The sequence below is a fragment of the Bos indicus genome, chromosome 20 (assembly GCF_029378745.1).
Source record: "Bos indicus isolate NIAB-ARS_2022 breed Sahiwal x Tharparkar chromosome 20, NIAB-ARS_B.indTharparkar_mat_pri_1.0, whole genome shotgun sequence".
Lineage (NCBI taxonomy): Eukaryota > Metazoa > Chordata > Mammalia > Artiodactyla > Bovidae > Bos > Bos indicus.
Genome location: NC_091779.1, coordinates 71,446,050 through 71,466,628, shown reverse-complemented (window position 1 = coordinate 71,466,628; position 20,579 = coordinate 71,446,050). Strand labels below are relative to the sequence as shown.

Sequence of the window (20,579 nt, the reverse complement as noted above, 5' to 3'; positions counted from 1 at the left end):
CTCAGCTGGGAGAAGCCCCGCCTCTGAGAGCCACTTGGTCCCTGCAGGCGGCTGGTCTGCACCCCAGGCTGCTCCACAGCCCACATCCCTCTCCCTGCCAGTCATGTGGGCGTGAGAGTGCTCCCCAGCTCGTTCCCACTCGGGTCCCCCGCCCGCCGGGCCAGCGCCCCCTCGGGGTCTGAATGTTGCGTGGGGACACACAGTGACCTTGGCAGTGGCCACAGGGCTTTCCTTCCCCCATGGCCCCGACAACTCCTCCCCCTGCAGCCTCCTCTGTGAGGAAGGGGGGCCCAGGAGACATCTTTTCATCTCAGCCAGGCTCCTGCCTCAGCTCTTAGTCAGAGGTGTGGACGAGGAAGAGAGGGTGGAAGAGCGCACGGCAGGGACAGGCGGACCTGGCCGACCGACTCCTCGGGGTCTGCTTCCCGGCCCTGCTCTGCCCGTGTCTGCTCAGCAGCCCTCCGCCCCCAGTCGGGCCCCCCGACGGCCCGCGTCACGCTGCACCTTCTCGTACAGGCCACGCGGCCCCCACCACCCCCGCCCCACAGCCCCCGGGCCTCGGCCCTGCAGAGGGGTCTGGATGCTCGGAGGCCCTAGGAGCTTACAGACCACCTCTTTCCTAAAGAGGTGAAAACACGTGAGGGCAGACGGTGTTCTCGCAGGCGACAGGGTTTGCGTTTGAGTTCGCAGGGTGCTGGGGCCTCCCACCCCGGGGCCCTGTGGAGCAGAGAGTAGGCCTGAGGTGGAGTGCTTTTGGAAATGTTGTGCTTTCGGAAGAGGAAACGTTCCCGTATTCATTCCTTATCGGGTTTGTAGGAAGCAAATCTTAAATGTTATTTTTCCTTTGAAGCTGCTTTTTTCTGTTAGTGCTAGTGAACATGGAGAACGTCCTGCCAGCCTGGATTTCATTCTCGCCAGATGATAGCTGGCATCGCTCTTTCCCTATTCACGTTCAAGATTAAAATGACATCTTAACCATAAAATCGTGTTTAAACTTTCACTCTGCACTATAAACGCAGGAGCCAACGCGCACAGCCTGCTGTGCTGGTTAGAGTGCCGGGCGCCGTCCTGCATCCGGGGCTACCGCCGGGGCCACACTCCCCCAGTGTCTCCGGGCTGTCCTGCCTCCATGGGGGAGAGAGGCCTGGGCCTCTGTGCTCACAGCCGTGTCGTGGGCCTTGGGCCACCCCCACCAAGGAGGGTGTCTCCTGTCTGGTTGAAGAGACCCTGACCCCTTGACCCTGGCTAGAGATGAGGTGTCCTGAGCTGCACGGGCTTTTCTGAACTGTGCTCTTTCTGGCGGTGTAGGGCAACAGCACTGAGCAGGTCCTTCCCCCTAAGTTTCCCTCCTGCTCTCCGTTTGCAGCCAGACCCCCACCTGCCCCCGGCTCCACATCCTGCACCTGTGGCCAGGCGGCCGGCACCTGCGGTGTGGGTGTCTCACCGCACTGGCCCTCCCAGCCGCTGAGGCCTCCGGATTGTTTCCAGGCTGTGCGGACTGTGAGTAGAGAGCTGTGATGAACATTCACACACAAGTTTCTCTGCACACAGGTTTTCCTTTGATTCGGAAGATCGGTGTGTGTGTGCTTAACTTTGCAAGAGACGGCCACGCTGCTTGCCTGGGCGGCTGTGCTGGTGCGTCCCCATCACAGGGACGGAGCTCTAAGCTGCTCCACGTCCCTGGTTTGCACGGTGTACCAAGCCGTTTTAGGAGCTGGGCCACATGTGGGTTTAATTTGTGTTTCCCTCATGACCGATAACGTTGAGCATCTTTTCATGTGTCTCTCTGCCATCCACAGGTCCTCTTTGTAAGCTGTCTACTCAAGTCTTTGTCCGTTAAGCACAGATCGGGTTGTTTGCTCTCTGAACTGTTGAGCTCTGAGCTCGTGTGAATGCCCCACGTGTCTCCCTGTGTGTAGGTCTGTAGTGTCTGCTCCCAGCCTGGCTTGTCTTTTCATTCTTTTTCTTTTTCTTTTGTTTTTTCTTTTTTCTTCTTGGTCTTCATTCTTGACAGGGTCTTGCAGAGTGAAAGTATTAACTTTGACAAAATTCAGTCTATCCACTTTTTAGTAATAGATGATGATTTTGGTGTCAGATATAAGAACTCTTTACTTATTCCAAGGTTATAAAGACTTTTCTTATATGTTTGAGTCCAATGTTTCATACTGTTGCATTCAGTTTTAAGTTTTACACTCAAGTCTGTGATCTGTTTTTAGTTAACCTTAGGGTAAGGTAGGAGACATAGGGCAAGATTTGTTTATTTTTGCATATGAATTCTAGTTTTTTCAGACCATTTATTCAAAAGTCGATCCTTTCACCATTGAATTACCTTTATACCTTCATAAAAAATCAGTTGGTCATACTTTTGAGTGTTTCTGGACTCTCATCAGGTTCATTGGTTATATGTCTGCTGCTGCTGCTGCTGAGTCGCTTCAGTCGTGTCCGACTCTGTGCAACCCCATAGACGGCAGACCACAAGGCTCGCCAGTCCCTGAGATTCTCCAGGCAAGAACACTGGAGGGTTCCAGGTTATATGTCTAACCTTTCACAAATAAGCACCTTGCTGTCTAGATTACTGTGTTGTTGTTGTTGAGTCGCTCAGTTGTGTCCGACTCTTTGCCACCCCATGGACTGCAGCACACCAGACTTCCATGTCCTTCGCCATCTCCCAGAGCTTGCTCAAACTCTGTCCATTGAGTCGGTGATGCCATCCTCTGTCGTCCCCGTCTCCTCCTACCTTCAGTCTTCTCCAGCATCAGGGTCTTTCCTAATGATTCAGCTCTTCACATCAGGTGGCCAAAGTATTGGAGTTTCAGCTTCAGCATCAGTCCTTCCAAGGAATATTTAGGGTTGATTTTCTTTAGAATTACTGGTTTGATCTCCTTGTTGTCCAAGGGACTCTTAAGAGTCTTCTCCAACTCCACAGTTCAAAAGCATCAATTCTTCAGTGCTTAGCCCTTATGATCCAACTCTCACATGCATGCATGACCACTGGAGAAACCGTAGCTTAGTAGTCTAAGCAGAGTCTTGTGTCTGCCTTTTATCATGCTCATTTTGCTTTCTATAGATGTCTTAGATTAAGAAATTCCTCTTTATTCCTTCATTTCTGAGAGTTCTTATTTTGAATGGATATTAAGTGTTGTTAGATGCTTTTTCTGCATCTAGTGAGATTGTGGTTTTTCTTCCTGAGTCTTTCTATATTTAATATTGTGAATTACATTCATTGGTTTTCAAATGCTTACTCAACCTTGCATGCCCTTATTTATATATTGCTGGACTCGGTCTTGCTAGTATTTTGGAGATTTTGTGTTTATGCTGTTTCCTCGTGATGTCTTTGTCTGCTTGTGGTGGCGTGCTGATGCAGGCTTCGTGACATTGGCTGGGAGTGTTCCCTTTTCTTCTTTTTCCTGAAAGAGCTTGTGTAGAATTAATGTTATCCCTCTTCAGGTGATTATAGAATTCACCAGAGAAAACAACTGATCTGGGGATTTTCTTTAGATTTTCTTTAGTTTAAATCATAGAAGATTAAACTGAGTGCATTTTCCTTAATTAATAAGGACTATTTATGTTATCTATTCTAGTGTGAATTTGAGTAGTTTGCATCTTTCAAGGAGTTGGTTTACTTCATCTACATTATTGATTTTGTGAGTACAGCACTGTCCACTGTTTTCGCATGTTGCCTTTTTAATGTCTGTGGGTTCTGTAGCTATGTCTCATTTTTCATTTCATTGGTAATTTGTGTTTTCTCTTGTTTTTTTTCTTAGTCACTTGGGCTAGAAGTATATTCACTTTATTCATTTTTTTCAAAGACACACAGCTATTAGTTTCACTGATCATTGTTATGGGCTGGATACTGTGTCCCCCTGACCCCCACCAAAATTAATATAATTCAGATTCACACTAGACTGGAGACCTCCCTCCAGTGTGGCAGTGTTTGGAGGTGAGGTGGTCATGAATGGGGTTGGTGCTCTTGTAAGAGGCCCCAGAGAGGCCCTGCCCCTCCCTCCTGAAGGACAGGGCTGTCTGTGAGCCCGACTGCTGGTCCTGGGTGAGGTGTCTGCGAAACATTAGCCACATCAAGTCGTCTGATGACGCTGACGACTTTTATGTCCTTGCCGATCTTCTGTCTGGTCTTCACCTGAAAGATACCGTCTAGTGTAATTATGGATTTCTGTACTTCTCTTTTAAGTTCTCTCAGTTTTTGCTGTGTTCTTTGGAGTTCTGTTGTCTTACTGAGGATAGTCATGTTTTCTTCTTGAACTGACCTTTCTACCATTATCATTACACACCTCATCTCATTAAACACCTCTTTATTGTAGTCTTCCCAGGGTCTGCTTTGTCTGATACTAATACAGTCGTGCCAGCTTTTTTCTGGTTAATGTTTCCTTGGCATACCTTGCTTCATCTTTTCATCTTAACCCATTTGTATTATTACATTTAATGTATTGATGGTATATTTTGGGGCCTTTTTTGGTTTTGTTTTTCTGAGTCCAGTCCTACAGCATCATTTTTTCAATTGGTGTATTTAGGGCATTTATATTGCAGTAATCATTGATATTACTGGGTTTCAGTAATCACTGATATTACTGGATCTCAGTCTACCGTTTTGTAGTTTTTCTATGTTTTGTTTCTCTTCTACCTTCCTTGTGATTTAGTAATACTTATTAGTATTCCAGTTCAGTATCTCTGCTGACCTTTGCTGCTTAATTTTGATATGCTTGGGCTTGTATATGCTGGGTTTATTCGACTGTCCTATTTAGGGTTCGCTGAGCTTTCTGAGGGCTTCCCAGGTGGAGCTAGTGGTAAAGAACCTGCTTGCCAATGCGGCAGACAAGAGACTCACGCATGATCCCTGGGTCTGGAAGATCCCCTGGAGAAGTGCCATGGCTACCCACTCCAGTATTCTTGTCTGGAGAATCCCACAGACAGAGGAGCCTGGTGGGCTACACAGTCCACAGGGCCGCAAAGAGTCAGACACAACCGAAGCAACTCAGCAAGCATGCAGGAGCTACCTGAGCCTATAAATTTATGTCTTTCACCAAATTTGGGAAGTTTTCAGCCGTAGTCTTCAAATATTTTCTATTGCCCCAGTCTCTTTCACTTCAAAAGCCCCCTGCCCAGCTGTTGGGCTTTCTCATCCTGTCCACAGGGACTGAGGCACCCCTCACTCTTTCCCCGTATTTTCTCTCTCAGGCTGATCGCTTCCTGTTGTCTTCACTGGCTCTTCTCTGTCACCTCCATCCTGCTCTTCAGCCCGTCCAGTGGAATTTTTACTTCATGTATTTTATTTCTCATCTGAAATTCTCAGTTTTTTTCATGGCGTCTGTTTCTCTTCTGAGATGTTGCATCTTTCTTGGTGTTTTCCTTTCTCAGTGCTTCCCCTTCTCTCCTGGAGGAGGCTGGCCGTCCTGCATCCCTTCCCTGACCACCAGCCATCGGCCTCTGCTTCCTGTCTCCTGAGTGTGACCCGCACATTCTGCGTCTATACATGTGCAGTAATTGTGGCTGTGCGGCTGGCTGAGTGAGGCACGGGTTCCTGACCTGTTCTTGGAGCCTGTGAACTTGTTACTTTACACAAAACTAAAGGCAGCACTAAAGGTGTGGACGTCCAGGCTTCCGCGCGGGGCTCGCAGCTCCGAGGCTGCACAGGGGCTCACGCCCGCTCCTCGGGTCCGGCACGCTCAGAGGCTGTGGGTCTCTGGGAAGAGGCTGATGGAGCCAAACCCAGAAACCACGAGAAAGCAGCTGCATGGAGACGGCCGTGTGGAGAGGAGAGGGTGCACAGACAGGCCAGGCGGCCCTCGGGCTCCTCAGACAGGGGGACACACGCGCCCGTGAGAGGCCAGCTGGAGATCTTAACAGCGCTCAAAACTTAAAGGCATGAGAGCAAAACCTGGAAATCCGTGGAAAGGTCCAGAGTTTGAGTCCTCCCGCGCGTAACTGAGGAACAGGCGGAGAAAAACAGGAAAGTTGGGGAAGTCACCAGGCCCCGGGGACCTGTGCACTCAGAGCTCCAGAAAGATCAGAGGGGAGGAAATGGTCAAGGAAGTGACCCAGAAGATTCCCAGAACCCGGGACTGAGTTTCCGGCCCAAAGGCCCCATGGGTGACCAGTACAGAGAATGAGAAGGACCAAGTGTTTCAGGTCAGTTCAGTTCAATGGCTCAGTCATGTCCCACCCCACGGACCGCAGCACGCCAGCCCTCCCTGTCCATCACCAACTCCCAGAGCTTACTCAAACTCACGTCCGACGAGTCGTTGATGCCATCCAACCATCTCATCCTCTCTCATCCCCTTCTCCTCCAGCCTTCAATCTTTCCCAACATCAGCGTCTTTTCAAATGAGGCAGTTCTTTGCATCAGGTGGCCAATGTATTGGAGTCAGGTATTGATCAGACCAGTCCATCCTAAAGGAAATCAGTCCTGAATATTCATTGGAGGGACTGATGCTAAAGCTGAAGCTCCAATACCAAGCTTTCGCCTCCTGAAACTCCACGCCCAGGACGGGAGGGTCGGCTCTGAGACAAGGAGGAGGAGTCGGGAAGGCCACGGGGAGGTGCCTGAGGGGAGGGGGCACCTGCCTGCCTTGGAGGGGTGGGGGCACTCCTGGGCCTCCCAGTTCCACTTTCTCCACGTGGAACAGGCCGTGACCAAGTGGCAGTGGGGACCTGGAGCCCGGGGCTCACCGGGAGGTGGGGAGAAGGTGGTGCACTGCTCGCTGTGGGAGGCAGGGGTAAGTCATTGCCCAGCGGTCACTAAGCATAGTGCACCCCCCTACCCCCACTGAGGAACGTCTGGAGCACCGAGCAGCTCAGCTTCTAGCAGAGCCGTGATGCCGCTCAGTCGAGCAGAAGCGAGCTGTGGTGGCGGTGAGAGCATGCGGACACCTGAAACCCTGGGAAGCCGGGGGCAGCCACTCAGGGAGCTGCGAGCAGGCCGCTCCACTGCCCCGGCTCCGGGCGGCTGCCGGAGCAGGAAGCCCTCAAACTCTGCGCTTTTACTCTGCCCCTCGTCCTGCTGGGTGTCCGTTGGACGCTCAGGTTGCCCCGCTCTCCGGCTCCTGCAGCTGCGGCGGCCCCTTGCTGTCACCGCCAGGCTCCCGCTCTCGTTAACTGGCCTTGCCAGTGCACCATGGGCCCTGGCTGGGAGCCTAGCGTCTTTATTCTTCATGTAATTACTCTTGCTGAGGGCTAATTTCTGCCCTTGTATTTTGTAATTTCTATTGACTGTGCTTTCCTGGGTTTCTTGTCCTTCTCTCCAGCTCCCCATTCAGGTCGCGCTTTCTCATGCTAAAGGAGTCACACACTCCGCTTTTGTTCTCGGGGACCGCCCAGTGGCCCTGCGTGGACACAGTGACTGTCCAGAAGTTGGCCGGCACAGGTCCTGCCGCGGCCCTCAGTTCTCAGGCCCCTCTGAGGCTCCGCACGCGGCCCCGCTCTCCACAGCCCCCGAGCGCTTCCCCGTGGAGCTCCTGTGAAATCTGTCTGCATCACACCCGTGCTTTCACACTTGGATCACAGTTTGGCTGAGGTTAGACTTTTAGGTTCGAAGTTTTCCCCTCGACCTTCATCACTCCCATCCCACGCTTTGCAGCCCAGTCTGCCACCGGGCTCTGCGACCTGTTCTCTGTGGCACGTCCGCTCTGGCTCTGTCTGGAGCTTTTGCGAGCCTGTCTTTCAAGAGCCTGATACTCTTGAATTTCACTGTGATGTGTCTTTTGTCTTGTTTTTCCTGCTTGGTGCTCTGAGTTCTTTCCATCTGAGGTCTTTCTTCTTCAGTTTGGATGTTTTTCCCGGTTACTGGTTCCACCTCTGGAGCTCCGCGCCCAGGGCCCCTGGGCGGTCCTCCCACTCACAGCTCTTTCTCCCGTGCTGCCTGCTGTCCTTCTCTGCTGCCCCAGGGCCAGTCCTCCAGGCTGCGCCCATCACATGGACCTCCGCGGTCCTCTGTGCTCTGCTTAATCGCTCGGTCCTGTCCGGCTCTCTGCACCCCCGGACTGTGGCCCGCCAGTCTCCTCTTCCTCCCTGCCTTGTCTTACCTAGTAAGTGGTTCCCCTTGATTTGCTCAGTTTCTTCCTATTATTTCATTTTGCTATTCGTTTACCTCCTTAAATCTGTATGTTAAACTCATGCTCGTCTAATCCTCTGCTCTGTGCTGCCCCACCCGCCAGCATTCCCCGGACTGTGTCCTGGCGCATGGTGGTGGGGGCCAGAGGGTCGGCGCGGGGGTGGGCCGGGTGGACTTGCCTCCTGGGTGACGGTCTCCTCTAGGAAGGGCTGCCCTGGGAGGAACCCTGGCCTGGGGTGTGCACGGGGTGGGGGAGTGAGTGCCTGGGGGTGCAGCTCAGCTGTGTCCTGAAGCCCTGCTTCCCTTATCCCACCAGGCAACCCAAGGGGCCCAGCAGAGGAGGAAAGGGCTCTTTCTTCTATTCTCTGCTCCCCCCGAATGCCCGCCCTGGGCTCGGGCCGCAGCCCTCCTCATCCTGACCCAGGCAGCCCTGGGCCCCCACTAGGATAAGGGGGGTGACTTTGCAAGGGGCGTGGAGCCTATGCTGGCTCGCCCTGTGACACAGAAGCCTGAACCTTGCTGCAGGCAGGGACACACAGCGTCTCTGGGTTGTGCTGTGTCTGCCTCTGAGGCCACAGCAGTGTCCTTGGGTTAAAGCAGTCAAGATCCTCTGGGGAGGGGTGGCAAATGGGCAGGCGTGCTGATTCCCGAGTGAGGGGGTTTTGCTGTTCCTGCCACTGGCCCTGGGCCCGGGCAGGTGACTCACGCGACCCTGTGGCACCCATGGGCCTCAAGGAAGCGCCGTGAGAGGGCCTTGCATGTCTGGGAGCCCCGACGACCACGCTCACTCAGCAGGCTGTTGACCTGTGCCAACCGAGCTGGCGCGGTTTCTGGAAAAGCCAGCACAATTCCCGGGAAGTTCTCAGGAACCACAAGAGACGTGCCGAGAACAAGAGTGCAGACTTTCTTGCCTCCAGGCTGTTGCTCTCCTGGAGAGAGACCTAGAAACCCCTTCCCCTGGTTGGGAGAATCGCAGGGGCCGATCCTAGAGAGAGACCTGGAAACCCCTTCCCCTGGTTGGGAGAACCGCGGGGGCCGATCCTAGAGAAAGACCTAGAGACCCCTTCCCCTGGTTGGGAGAACGTGGGGGCCGATCCTAGAGGAAGACCTAGAGACCCCTTCCCCTGGTTGGGAGAACGTGGGGGCCGATCCTAGAGGAAGACCTACAGACCCCTTCCCCTGGTTGGGAGAACGTGGGGGCCGATCCTAGAGGAAGACCTAGAGACCCCTTCCCCTGGTTGGGAGAACGTGGGGGCCGATCCTAGAGGAAGACCTAGAGACCCCTTCCCCTGGTTGGGAGAACGTGGGGGCCGATCCTAGAGGAAGACCTAGAGACCCCTTCCCCTGGTTGGGAGAACGTGGGGGCCGATCCTAGAGGAAGACCTAGAGACCCCTTCCCCTGGTTGGGAGAACGTGGGGGCCGATCCTAGAGGAAGACCTAGAGACCCCTTCCCCTGGTTGGGAGAACGTGGGGGCCGATCCTAGAGGAAGACCTAGAGACCCCTTCCCCTGGTTGGGAGAACGTGGGGGCCGATCCTAGAGGAAGACCTAGAGACCCCTTCCCCTGGTTGGGAGAACGTGGGGGCCGATCCTAGAGGAAGACCTAGAGACCCCTTCCCCTGGTTGGGAGGACGTGGGGGCCGATCCTAGAGGAAGACCTAGAGACCCCTTCCCCTGGTTGGGAGAACGTGGGGGCCGATCCTAGAGGAAGACCTAGAGACCCTTTCCCCTGGTTGGGAGAACCGCGGGGGCCAAGAGTGCCCACTCCTGGTGGCTGTGGCTGAGGACTCCCTGCTGCAGTTCCCTCCACTTGGTGCTGGGCCCACGGGTTCTCTAGGGACAGGGGTACAAAACCCCAGAGCCCGCATAGTGGGGCACAGAGTGAGCTGGCAGGGGTGGGAGGCGGGCGGCCTGGGGGAGGGGTCTCAGGGTTGCCGTTGCGGGGTGGGGGCAGTGCAGGCTGCAGGAGGGAGCGTCGCACACCTGGGGTCCCTACTGCTGGAGGGTGGTGTTGGCGAGGTCGCAGGTATGCGTCTGAGGCATGGCGTGGGCATCCCAGGCCCTCCTACCCCTCGGCTCTGGGGAGAGCGCCTTGATGTCCGCGTACCTGCATCCATGCGTTTTCTGGATCCGCTGAGCGGGCTGCTGCAGGGGCTGCTCCATCTCCCACTCTGGTCTCTGTGCTCCGAGAAATACTGTCTCACCTTCTGCTGTGACCCTGTTGTTCCCAAACTTCTTTGATGTGGCTCTTCTTTCAGGGACTTGACAGACATAAGTAAAAGTGTAAATTCCCTGGGGGCTGGCCTTTGGGTGGACACAGCCCCGAAGGGCAGGCTGCCCTCACTGCCTAGCAGACCCCGGGCCCCACCCCAGGGCCTATCTGACATCCATTGAGTGTCCAGGGCGGTATCGGCCTCAGGCTGTGTCCACCGTGATGCACGGTAGTGCTTTCTGTCCATCCAGCAGTCTCCCTGCGGTCAGAAGCCCACAGTTCCTGGCCCCACCCCTGAAGATAAGTTTAGCTGTTTGGGGCCACTCTGTGGCTTTTAGACCTAAAGCTCTCTGCTATGTGCCTCCTGGCCGTCCATGGTCACTCCAGCTGTCTACCTTGAGCCCCTGATCGTCCGTGGTCCCCAAGCAGGGCTTCCTGGTCAGCTTACCCCTGTGGCCACTCAAGCTCTGCTCTGCCCTGGGCTCTCCCGGGCTTGGACGTGTGTGCCCCAGGCTCTGCCCTCACTGAGCCCATGGTCATAAGGAGGGTCCCAGTGGGGACTTGAGCAGAGGTAAGGACGCAGGCCGGCCCCATGAAGGACGACCTGCGGGCCAGGCTGCGCCTGCTGCATGGCCTCACTGTCAGCCTCGCCGCTCACCACTGGGCACTGAGACGCTGCGGGCCTGCGGCATCTGCAGGGTTTAATCACTAGGGAAAAGCTCCTGGCTCGCTCTGGGTCACCCTGGGTTCATGGAGGAGCAGCTGAATGTCGTGGGGCCTGAGAACCTGCCTGTCCCACAGCCAAGGCTGTGGCCCGGTTTGTTCCATGTGGAGCCTGCGTTCCCCAACCATGGAGCCCAGGTCCACCCACCATGAAGCCTGGGTCGCCCCCCCGCCCCCGCCATGGAGCCCGGGTTTCCCCTCGTGGAGCCCGGTTCACCCACCACAGAGCCCAGTTCACCCCTGGTTTGTTCCATGTGGAGCCCAGATTCCCCCACCGTGGAGCCCGGGTTCCCCCACCGTGGAGCCCGGGTTCCCCCACCGTGGAGCCTGAGTTTACCCCCAGTTTGTTCCACGTGGAGCCCAGTCCTCCCCCATGGAGCCCAGCTCAGCCCCGGTGTGTTCCGCGTGCAGGCTGAGGGCTCACACCAGCTCCTTCCTGAGGGCTGCGCTGGCAGCACACTTTGTTGCCGTCGGGCCAGCCTGGCTGGGCTTTCCTGTGTGATGGCTCTTCCACAGGGGCTCTCTCCGGCTCCCAGTGGCACCCCTCCCTCCTGCAGGCCCCCTTGGGCTCCCCAGGGGCAGAGGAATGGTCTAGAACGTGTCCACAGGTCTGGAGTGACCCTCGGCTATGAGGCTGAGGCTGGTGGCTCCCGGTTGGAGATTTGGGGGGGTGAGTGGGGGCAACCCCTCCCACCCCAGGAGCCGGGCAGGATGGACCTGCCTCTCAGACAGAGTACTGCCGCTCCTTCAGGGTCATCAGGAGCACCTGTTTATCGATTGACCATAACTGCTTCTCAGGAGCTAAACCAAGTTTACATTCAGAGTCGTCCCAATCTTCAAAAAGGCTTTGTTTTCTCTTTAGAAAACACTGCCAACACTTTTGGTAAATCACTCGTTCCAGCACAAAGCCCCAGGTTCAAATTAACAGGACCGGTATTGATTCTGCCCTTACTCCGTGTGGGTGCTTATTTGAGCTCAGAGACGGTCCCTGCTGTCATCCATGTTTTTCAGAAGAGGAACCTGAGGCCCAGAGAGGTTAAGTAGTTTGTCCAAGGTCACACAGCTGTTGAAAAAGCAGCTCTTGGTTGAGGTGTTTTTGAACTGGTCACGTCCACCCAGGGAAGGAGAGCAACGTCTGCAGTGGCTACATTCTGTGTCTGGTTCTGGGCTCCCCTCCCACCAGCCGCAGGAGGGCCCAGAGCCAGCCTCACCGTCCAGACACCTGCACTGTCCAGCTGCTCACCTGGAGAGGACGACCCTGGGGCCGTGGCTGGCGGAGCAGGGCCGGGCTAGCACGGGGCCAGCTCCCAGGGCCCGGGGGTCCGCACCTGCCTCCACTCTCGTGGCTCTGCCCTGGCAGCCCACTGCCTCTTTCAAGAACTGTTTGCAAGCGCTGTCGCTTTCCGAGGCTGGAGCCCAAGGCCAAGTTTACTGTTTGTGGGATCTATAAACAGCCGGCGAGCCATCCCCAGCAGAAGCGCCTCGCACGCACACGGGCCCCGCGGCGAGGCCCAGCGAGTGATCTGGCTCCAGCAGGCCCAGCGGCCGGTGCCCCGCTCGCGTGACTGGCGGCCTACGGCCCGGCCTGTGGTGTTGCTCCGTTGCCGTGGCGACAGCTCTCAGGGGAGGGCCCAGCTCCCAACTTCCCTTCATTCCAAGGAGGGGCGAGGAGAGGGGCTGCTGGAACTGTTCCTTTTCCCTCTTCTTTTTCCTCTGCTGTGACCTTGACGAGCAATCTTTGAAGTGCTCGCCGGCTATTTTTTCTGCCTGTGTTGGAAGACACCAGGATGTTCAAGGGCTGCCCAGAGGAAGTCCCGCTTGCTCAGCCGTTTGCGCCGACCCCTGCCCGGGGCCGCCGGCGGCGTCGGGGGCGGGGCGCGGGCCGGCCCTGCAGAGGCAGGTGCAGCCCCCGTGACTGGCTGTCACTGAGCGCGGACGCGGTTGTTTCTGCTCTTAAAAAAGCGCAGCCTTCAGCTTGGGGCCAAATTCTTTTCTCCGCTTGGAGAAGTGATCTCATTTTCCATGTACCATATTTAAAAAAAAAACACAAAAGTCTTGCAGGATTAAAAGAGAGAGAGAAAACAAACAAACGTTTGCGATGCATATTTGCTCCGGCCGGTCCCACATGTGCAGCAGTATTTGGCGTGAGGCTTCCAGGCCAGAATGTCGATCTGATATTGAATCCATATGACTCGGCAAACAGCGTTTACGGTCGTTTTTCTTTTTAAAATTTCTGCCTGGTGAGTTAAAATTAAGGTTGTTTTCGGCTGTGACTAATCTCGTAAAATCTTTTTTGAGACGGCATTTGATGCACTCAGACCATGAGCATCTCTTTGGTCTTTGGACTCTTATTAGTGGGACGTTGTGAGTCTGGGCTGCCTCTGAGATGGGAAATTCTGTGTGGACAGCTGGTGGCGCCCACTTCGCCCACTCCCACCGCTGGGGGCGAGTGGGGGTCCCCACGCCTGCAGCTTGCCCGGGGCAGGGGGACAAGGCTCTCGGGCCACCACCGCCCAGCCCCGCGTGCGCGTCTGGGCCACGTGGCCACTGGTCAGTGAGTCTATAAGAAGGAGGGACAGTAACCTCGTTGCCACAGTAATGGAGCCACACCACAAGGCCACCAAAGCCTGCGGTGGCCTTAGCATGGCCACCCTACTTCTGCCCAGATTACTGGGGTGGGACTTAGATGGGCAGCCTGCAGGCCTTTCCTGAGAGGTTCCTGCCAGCTCTGGGTCAGGCGCGAGGCCCACCCGCTCCGGCTTTCCTGGCCAGAGGGCTTGGTCACAGTGGCAGAGGCAGCAGGCTGCACCAGCCCCCAGGGCCTCGGCCACCAGAACCTGCCGGCTGCGGGGCAGGGTGGGGAAGGAGGCAGGCACCCTGAGCGGGTGTTCTGCCGAGTCCCTGGGTCACAGGAGGCCAGGTTTGCAGGGCAGGCTCTGGAAGCCATTGCAGGAGGGCCACGGGCAGCGGTGTGAGCACCAGCACCGCCCTCGTCCTGGGGGATGCCCAGCTCTGGGGGCAGCAGGTCCCACCATGCAGGTGCCCAGCAGGTGCCCAGCAGCGCTGCAGCAAGGGAAGGCGGTGGCCTTTCCTCCTTGCCTTAGGCATCATCCATCCACGCAGCATCTTCCATCCAGACGCGCGTCTCCGGGAGCCCCTACCAGGAGCTGAGAGCAGCCCAGATGCCCGTTGAGCGGCAGGGGATATGCAGTGCAGCCTGTGGGTGCAGTGGAGTACTAGTCAGTCTTGAAGAGGAAGGGAATTCTGACACAGGCTCTGCACGGATGAGCTTGAGGATATCGTGCTGAGAGCTCGAGCCCGGCCCGGAAGGGCCAGTCCTGTGAGTCCACTCAGGAGGCCCCTGGAGGAGTCGGGCTCCTGGAGACAGGAAGCAGATGGTGGCTGCCGGGACTGGGGAGGGCCGGATTGTCAGCCTGGGAAGATGAGAAGGCTCTGGAGATGATGCCGCTGGCGGCTGTACAACCACAGGGCTTGTGGGGATGAACTGCGCGCGTGAGTGTGGCTAAAATGGTGAGCTTTCTGCTGCATACGTTTTACCACAACATGAGAAGAGCTGGTATTTCGAAGTGCGGTTCTTGTACGTGTTGGTGTCTGAGGGACATGGGCGTCCAAGCCTCAGGGGTCCAGCTCATCGTAGATTCTGAGGCTGATAGTGCTTCCAAAAGTCCTCCAGGCTGGTGAACATGGACACGCAGGTTTTGTGTTTTTAGGCGAAGTATGTCTGAAGTGGTGCAGAAACCACGAGGGGCACTGTCCGGACTTGTCACCGCCCAGCGGGGGTGCGTTCAGTCTGCCTGGGGACCACTCACAGACGGGGCTCTCCGTGCCCAGCCTCCTGTCCTGGAGATCTACCCACACCCTGCCGGTCAGCACACAGGAAAACCTGGCCTCTGTTACACCCTGTAACAGCCCAGATGTTTCACGGATCTCCCCACCCCCACCAAGAAATCTGGGGCCTCCTAGCAGAGGCATGTGGGGGAGATTCGGACATGGTCACAGACTTGTGACCCCCCCACCAGGATGAGTGCAGGCAAACACTGGACCTTCCCCCCCGCTGCCCGAAGGTGTGTGGGCAGTGGGAACAGGCACTTCCCTGGAACTGCACAGGAACTCGTGACAAATGCTGCCGTCTGGGAACGCGGACGTTCCGGTGGACACAGAGTGCACAGGGTTGACTGTCACTTCACTGGAGTCCGGGCGTTTTGTCTGGTATTTTGATAACAGGCTTTTGGTGAGATGTGGTCACTGGGGGCAGACTGCTGGGGGCAGGGGTGCCTCGGGGGGCTGTGTGAGCTTGGGTTGCTCATGCAGGAGACTCAGCGCAAAGTCTAAATTTGACTGCAGATCACCACCCTGATGTTTGCACCTGTGTGTCAGAAACTCACCCAGAACTGTGCACCGAGGCGAGCCGCTGGGTGTCACAGCTCACGTGGGCTGTGGCTTTTCAAGTCATGTGGGCACAGGCTGCGCAAGGATTCTCCGGGGGAATGTGACGTCTGCATCTGAGGCAGCAATCTGATCTCAGCTGTGAGCCCCTGGCATCTCTGATATGTCTTAGGCTGCTTTAACATCTTAGTGATTCCCTCTTTTTCTAAAAAAATTTTTCGTTTATTTATTCCTTTATTTGGCTGTGCTGGGTCTTCAGTGCTGCACATGGGTTTCTCTAGTTGTGGCGCCTGGGTTTCTCGCTGTGCTGGCTTCTCTTGTTGCAGAGCATGGGCTGTAGGTGCTCCGGCTCAGTAGCTGGGGCTCGTGGACTTTGCCCCTTGGCCTGTGGGATCTCCCCAGACCAAGGGTCGAGCCCGTGTCACCTGCATTGGCAGGCAGACTCTTATCCACTGAACCACTAGGGAGCCGGTTAGTGCTTCCCTCTTGAATAAGATCTTTTGTTGAGTGTTTACTGTATGTTTGCCTGAGTGCTGTGATGTTTCTTCTCTGAGTTACACTCTAGCAGCTAAGGTGTGGCTTCACAGCAGAGCAAGGTCCCGTGTGCAGCTGTGAGGCTGTGTCCCTTTCTGGGGGTTTCCTTGGGAATCTTGTGTGATGTCAGGTTGGGCAGAACACACAATTTCCTTTTGGGCGGGACATTGCACTCCATTGATAAATTCATCTTTATGATGGTGAGTCACCCTGTCCAAGACCAAAGGATGTCTTTCTATTGTTCACATATAATTTGGTGTCTCTTGAGATGTTTTAACGTTTTCTTTACATAAATTTTGCGTTTTTCTGATTGAGTTTGCAAGTGTTAGGTCTTCTAAAGAGGACTTTATCCATCAGACTGTCCTCTAATATGGTCATTATTCTAGTATGTAAGAAAAGTTATGACCAACCTAGATAGCATATTGAAAAGCAGAGACATTACTTTGCCAACAAAGGTCCGTCTAGTCAAGGCTATGGTTTTTCCTGTGGTCGTGTATGGATGTGAGAGTTGGACTGTGAAGAAGGCTGAGCACCGAAGAATTGATGCTTTTGAACTGTGGTGTTGGAGAAGACTCTTGAGAGTTCCTTGGACTTCAAGGAGATCCAACCAGTCCATCCTAAAGGAGATCAGTCCTGAGATTTCTTTGGAAGGAATGATGCTAAAGCTGAAACTCCAGTACTTTGGCCACCTCACGCGAAGAGTTAAGTCATTGGAAAAGACTGTGATGCTGGGAGGGATTGGGGGCAGGAGGAAAAGGGGACGACAGAGGATGAGATGGCTGGATGGCATCACCGACTCGATGGACATGAGTCTGGGTGAACTCCGGGAGTTGGTGATGGACAGGGAGGCCTGGCGTGCTGCGATTCATGGGGTCACAAAGAGTCGGACACGCCTGAGGGACTGAACTGAACTGAAAGGCTATTGACTATGTATTTAATTTTATATCCTTCCTGTTTACTAAATTCTTTCACTTGGGTCACTTTATCATTGATTCTCTAGGGTTTTCCAAATAAACGAAGGAGTCCTCTGCAGGTAGTAATCCTTTTACCTTCTCAGTGTTAAACCTCCCATTGAGCTCCCTTCTAGTTGCAACAGTTAACACCCCAGAAACTATAGGACAGGCCTCAGCAAACCTTTTCTGTAAGTGGCAGGTGGTGTTTCAACCTCCACGGGCCATGTTGTCTCTCTCGGAACTATTTAGCTTTGCTCTTGTAGTGCACATATGTAAATGAGCAGGTTTGGCCACAGTGTACGGTGGACTGGAGGGGCACTGTAGGTCACACACCCCTGGAGAGGGATGTCAGGGCATCCTTGCCTGGCTTCCTGATCCTCCTGGAAGATCAGGAAGCCAGGCAAGCCAGGGTTTTCCAGCATTTTCCTCATTAATTAAGTTGCTACCTTAGGAATAACGTGGACACACACACACGTCCACACGCAGTATCATGTTACAAGGTATTCATAATTCCTATTTTCTTGAGTGTTTTTTAATCAGAAATTAGTGTTGCATTTTGTTGAAAGCTTTTTTGCCATCTATGAAGATGGCAAAAGTTATAGATTTTTCTCCTTAAATCTATAAACTTGCTTGTCTGGTTAGTTGCTCAGTCATGTCTGCCTTTGGAGTCAGATGGACTGTAGCCATCCAGGCTTATCTGCCCATAGGATGTTTCAGGCTAGAATACTGGAGTGGGAGAAGGGTATGCCCTTCTCCAGAGGATCTTCCTGACCCAGGGACCGATAAGCTTGGTGTATTGTATTGATGACTTTCCTGATACTGAGCCAAGCGTGTTTCTCCAGAGGATCTTCCTGACCCAGGGACCGATAAGCTTGGTGTATTGTATTGATGACTTTCCTGATACTGAGCCAAGCGTGTTTCTCCAGAGGATCTTCCTGACCCAGGGACTGATAAGCTTGGTGTATTACATTGATGACTTTCTCGATACTGAGCCAAGCGTGCACTCATGGAGTAAATTATCTTGGTCACAATGTATTGTTTTCATAAAGTGAAACTGAAATCTGTTTGCTAATATTTTATTTAGCATATTTGGCATCAATAGTCAAAGTCTGTAATTTTATTTTTATTGAGTTTTCTTATCATAATTAACTGTCCATGTTATAGTTCTTAAGAATTGGAGACTTTTCTTCACTTTCTATTTCTGAGACAATTTAGGGGCATTGTTATTATCTTATTTTTAAAGATTTTTAAAGCACCTGGGTCAGGCACGTTATCCTGGGTTAGTGCCTTGATAACTTCGTTTCTTCTACAGAAATTGTGCTTCAAGGTTTCCATCTCTAACGGGTTAATTCTGGTAAATTATTTAATTTCTTGAGTATCATTTTTAATACTTCCTCACTGTATTTTTAGCATCTGTAGGGGATGTAATGATGTATTCTTTAAAACTCCTTGTGTCAGTAGTATTTTTCTTGATAAATCATCTAGGAGCTTATCAATTTTATTAATCTTTTTAAAGAAGCAATTTTCCACCTTGTAACAATCTTTATTATTTAACTATTTGAAGAGTTTTCATCGTTTCTTCTCTTATTTTTGATTTTTCTCTCCTTCTTCTTCTTCTTGTTCAGTCTCTCAGTTGTGTCCAACTCTTTGCAACCCCATGGACTGGAGCACACCAGGCTTCCCTGTCCATTACCATATCCCAGAGTTTGTTCAAACTCATGTCCATTGAGTCAGTGATGCCATCCAACCATCTCATCCTCTGTCGTCTCCTTTTCCTCTTCCTTCTATCTTTCCCAGCATCAGGGTCTTTTCCAATGAGTTGGCTCTTTGCATTAGGTGGTCAAAGTATTGGAACTTCAGCTTCAGCATCAGTCCTTCCAATGAATATTCAGGACTGATTTCCTTTAGGATTGACTTGTTCAATCCCTTGCAGTCCAAGGGACTCTCAAGAGTCTTCCCTAGCACCACAGTTCGAAAGCATCAATTTTTCAGTGCTCAGCCTTCTTTATGGTCAAACTCTCACATCCATACATGGCTACTGGAAAAACCATAGCCTTGACTAGATGGACCTTTGTCAGCAGAGCGATGTCTCTGCTTTTTAATATGCTGTCTAGGTTGGTCATAGCTTTTCTTGCAAGGAGCAAGCGTCTTTGAATTTCACAGCTGCAGTCACCATCCGCAGTGATTTTGGAGTCCAAGAAAATAAAGTTTGTCATTGTTTCCATTTTTTCCCCATATTCGCCTTGAAGTGATGAAACCAGATGCCATGATCTTAATTTTTTGAATGTTGAGCTTTAAGCCAGCTTTTTCACTTTCCTCTTTCACTTTCATCAAGAGGCTGTTTAGTTTCTCTTCGCTTTCTGCCAAAAGGGTGGTGTCATCTGCGTATCTGAGGTTATTGATGTTGATACTGGAATCTTAATTCCAGCTTGTGCTTTATCCTCCTCCTTACATTGTGTTTAATTGTCTCTAGTTTCTTGAGGAGGAATTACACACTTTGTTCTTTTGAAGCAGTCATCATAAGCTTACTGGGACTTTACGGTGCCTTTTCTGATTATATGTAACTTGCAGTTCATCACCTCTGTGTGTCCTCATCATGACGGGGTGCAGAGTTCTGTAGTTTTACCTGTCCTTGTGGTTCTCCATCAGTTTTTAGAAGTGTGAGGCTTTGGATTTAGGTGGCTGCCATTATCCTATCACTTCATGGCAAATAAAAGGTGAACAGTGGAAGCAGTGACCGATTCTCTTTTCATAGGCTCCAAGTGGACCTTGATTGCAGCCATGAAATTAAAAGACACTTGCTCCTTGGAAGAAAAGCTATGGCAAACCTAGACAGCCTATTAAAAAGCAGAGATGTCACTTTGCCGAGAAGGGTCTGTATAATTAAAGCTATGGTTTTGCTAGTGGTGGTCATGTACAGATGTAAAAGTTGGACCATAAAGAAGGCTGAGCACCAAAGAATTGATGCTTTCAAATTATAGTGCTGGAGAAGACTCTCGAAAGTCCCTTCGACTACAAGGAAATCAAACTAAAGTCCATTCTAAAGGAAATCAGTCCTGAATATTCTTTGGAAGGACTGATGCTGAAGCTCCAATACTTTGGCCACCTGATGGGAAGAGCCGACTCATTGGAGAAGACCCTGATGCTGGGAAAGACTGAGGGCAAGTGGAGAAGGGGACGACAGAGGATGAGGTGGTTGGATGGCATCACTGACTCAATGGACATAATTTGAGCAAGCTCCAGCAGATAGTGGAGGACATAAGAGCCTGGTGGGCTATAGTCCATGGAGTCACAAAGATATATGACTTAGAGACTGAACAACAACATTATCCTGGGCTCCCTAGAAATCTTCAATACCAGTAATTTGAAAGCTCCTAGAAATTGATATTTATAAATCCTAATAGAAAAATCAGCACATAACATGCACAGGTATTTTACCAAAAAAGAAATATAAGTTACCAATGAATGTGTGAAATGTTTTTCGATCTAATTAATAGTCAAAGAATGAAAATTATAATGATGGTAAAATAATTTATCACATAAAATTGGCAAAGATTAGAAAAAAGAAAGAAGTACCCAGCATGGTCAAGAATTAAGAGAAATGAATATTATAATGTATTGCTGATAGCTGCAAGCTTCATGGAAGTTAATGCAAAGTCTCTAAATGTCTGCATGTTAAAGATTC

The 20,579-nt window shown here is 52.5% G+C and overlaps 1 protein-coding gene and 1 long non-coding RNA gene across 2 annotated transcripts in view; one reads left to right on the top strand and one right to left on the bottom strand.

The window, feature by feature from the left end:
* Nucleotides 1-20,579, top strand: part of AHRR (aryl hydrocarbon receptor repressor) — a 78,519-nt gene that overhangs the window by 33,728 nt on the left and 24,212 nt on the right. The gene's annotated exons all lie outside the window — the stretch shown is intronic.
* Nucleotides 5,034-12,509, bottom strand: LOC139178074 (uncharacterized). Its single transcript, XR_011562504.1, has 3 exons — nucleotides 12,244-12,509; nucleotides 10,173-10,326; nucleotides 5,034-6,405 (listed from the first exon to the last, which is right to left on the bottom strand). It is a non-coding gene; the product is annotated as an uncharacterized lncRNA (long non-coding RNA).